This window comes from Lathyrus oleraceus, chromosome 5 (assembly GCF_024323335.1).
Source record: "Lathyrus oleraceus cultivar Zhongwan6 chromosome 5, CAAS_Psat_ZW6_1.0, whole genome shotgun sequence".
NCBI lineage: Eukaryota > Viridiplantae > Streptophyta > Magnoliopsida > Fabales > Fabaceae > Lathyrus > Lathyrus oleraceus.
Genome location: NC_066583.1, coordinates 360,012,024 through 360,015,291, shown reverse-complemented (window position 1 = coordinate 360,015,291; position 3,268 = coordinate 360,012,024).

The following is a 3,268-nucleotide window of genomic DNA, read 5'->3' as shown; positions in this document are numbered from 1 at the left end:
ATTGAGAAGTAAGTAATTTTACCCTTTGGATGTTTAAGGGTCATCGTAGGGTCATCGATAGGTCATTGAAGGCAACAGTTGTAAGGATACCTTAGCATTCGAAGGGACGATCATCATTTAAACCGTAGGCTACCACGAAGGGTCATCGAGGGACAAAATCATATATTCGCAGGCAACATCCGAGGGACAGTGATTTATCTTATAGAGACATGATGATTTAATCGAAGGGTCTTTGCTAAGTGTATCCCTACATTCGCGGGACATGACCGTTATACCGTAATACCGTAAGGCAGCAAAGAGAGGTCCAAGATCACATATTTAAAGGCCGTATTTTAAAGTCAATTAGGTGATTTAAGGTGAATCTCCACATTAAAATCAATACATTAAAATTAATACATTAAAATTAATACATTAAAATTAATACATTAAAATTAATTATTTAAAATTAATTAGGTAATTTAGGGTGAAAATCCACAAGGGTATCCCACAAATAAAGTGGAATACCTAGTCGGCCGTTTCTTCGGGAATATGTGAACCCTTACAAAATTCAGCAAACGGGTTTAAATACCGAAATAAAGTGCAATTGAAAATTGCACCACAAAATGAACACAACAGTCATAAAAATCAGGCCAAATAATGCAGAACTGTAACAAATCTTGGTTAGATAAACATAAGGCAGAACATAAAAGAAACAAAACAGCCACTGTCTCGTTCGCCCCTGCTTCGCCTAGCGAGGGCTTAGCGAGTGCTCGCTTCAGGCTCGCTTAGCGATGTGCTAGCGAGCGGCCACGGGTTTTGAATTTCAGAACAATACAATCTCTACCTGCTGCATGGCTTATGGCATTCGATTACAGAAATAGCATGGTCAAATATTTAGGGTATTCAGGCATACTTAAATTCATACATGAAATCATATTACATATCCGAAAGTTTAATCATGATGCCTTATATATGTAAAGATTATCGATTAGAAGCATAAAACATTAGTGATAGGCAAACCTGTTTGTAACTGAGCTTGGTATCGAATGGAGTTGGGCGGCGGTAGCTTCGGAGCGGATGAGCGGCCTTCAGGGTTTCTTTACTCGGAATGCTCTGAGTTAATCTCCCGGGTTTCTATGCCAGGGTTTCCGTCCGTCTTCCTCTCTGTTTTTCGTTCTCCTTTTCATTACTGAAGTGCTGGTATTTATAATGCTCTTTTTCATGACCTAATGGGCTCAGAATGAAGCCCGAAATTTTCTGTTGTCTGTCAGCTTCGCTAGGCGAGCGTGTAGCGAACGCGTAGCGAACGTTCGCTAGGCGAGCGTGTAGCGAACGTTCGCTAGGCGAGCGTGTAGTGAGCGCGTAGCGAACAGGCCAGTTTGGGCCATTTTCTAGATCGGACCATTCGTGAGCAGGGCCTTTGTTCCTTTAAGATCAGTGTCATAAAAATGAGTCGGAATGCCCTGAAAAATGTCTTAAAATATTAATGGGCAAATTTTGGGGTATGACAGCTGCCCCTGTTCAATATTCTTGAACCGAGAGAGTCAGAATGGTATGTACGTCATTCGTGGTCTGGAGGTGGAAGATTATTGAACACTTAGAACGCCCCAAAAATTTGCACTTGTCAATTAGTTAGTCTTGATGGAGATGGGCTTAAAGATGCCATCTAGGAAGTTTGATGATGAGAGCTTCAGAGTGCGTCGTACGTTAGAAGATATCTGAAGTCATGGGTGCCACTGGGTCATACGCCAGACCGTATAGTGAGTCATTCATTAGGCTGTCGACTTCACTGGAGAGTAGAATGGGTCATACGCCGCTGGGGATAACAGATCAGAATGGATCATACGCTAGATCGTATCTGAGTTGCAGAATGGGTCGTCTGTTAGACTGTATCTGACGAAAAGTAGTCGTATGCTAGACTACACCTCGGGGTATACCGTACGCTAGGTAGTATCTGAGGAATGAAGATCTGAATGGGTCGTATGCTAGACCGTATCGGACTTGTTGGGGGAGTAATGAGTCATACACTGCTGGGGATAAAGGATCAGAATGGATCGTACGCTAGATCGTATCTGAGTTGCGGAACAAGCCGTCCGTTAGGCTGTATCGTTACTGGGGGTGAAGGATCAGAATGGATCGTATGCTAGACCGTATCTGAGTTGTAGACTGAGCCGTCCGTTAGGCTGTACCTGATGATGAAAGGGGGGTAGTCATACGCCAGACTACACTTCAGAATGTACCGTACGCTAGGTAGCATTTGAGGCCTTGAAGGTCCAAATGGGTCGTATGCTAGACCGTATTGGAGTTGTTGAAGGTCGGAATGGATCGTACGTTAGATCGCAACTGAGTTGAAAGAGTCATATGTTGAGCTGAATCAGAATGAACCGTACGCTAGGCTATATCTGATAGTATTTGTATATGTTGTATTTGCAATAAATGTCTGGGATGGGCTTATAGATGCCATCGTTAGGAGGATGTCAGAATGAATGTTGACATGGAGTATATCTGAAAGATGTAGTTGAATCCTGAACGTAATTGATGAGGATGTCCGTCTGAATGGACCTTTGTTTTGACTGTATCAGGGGAATAATTAACCTGAAAAATAAAGTTAGCTTCATGCCATGTCATGATGCATGAGATGTTTTATGCTTTCGAAAATAACTGCGAACGATGTATGCATGCGTATGCTGTGAAATGATGTAATGAATGAATTATGCATCTGAAAAGTTCTTCCAGAGGACTCTACTGGGGAAAACAACTCTCAATCTTCTGGTTGGGAGATACTGGTATCGATGCCCCTTTCTTAGCCGGGGATGCTTGATTTCTGTCTGATGGTAGAAATGTTCAACAGAAGCCTGGCTGGGGGTGGAAGAGATGACCCATTTGTCTAGTAATGCCACTCTCTTCTGGGAATGACTGGCTTTGCTGGGGAATAGGATCAGCAACGAATTCATTGGAAAGCATGATTAGACCTTCTCCTCGATCCTGAAGCCTAGTAGTAATCGCTATTTCTATTTTATGCACGCATTTTTGGTAAACATCGATCATATCCAAATGCATATATTAATTCGAATTAAATCAATGGACGTTTATGCAAACAAAACAGAGAAAGTAAAACAAGAGCATTTTTTTTTTTGAAACTAAAATTATATTGATTTCGAAAGAGGGCCTATAAACAGGCAATTTGTGTACAAGGAGACAAAAATCCTAATAAGAGGAAATTGTCAAGAAAACAAAGAGAAAGCTATGCCGAAAACGTCCTATTGACTTTAATTCCACTACTGCCATT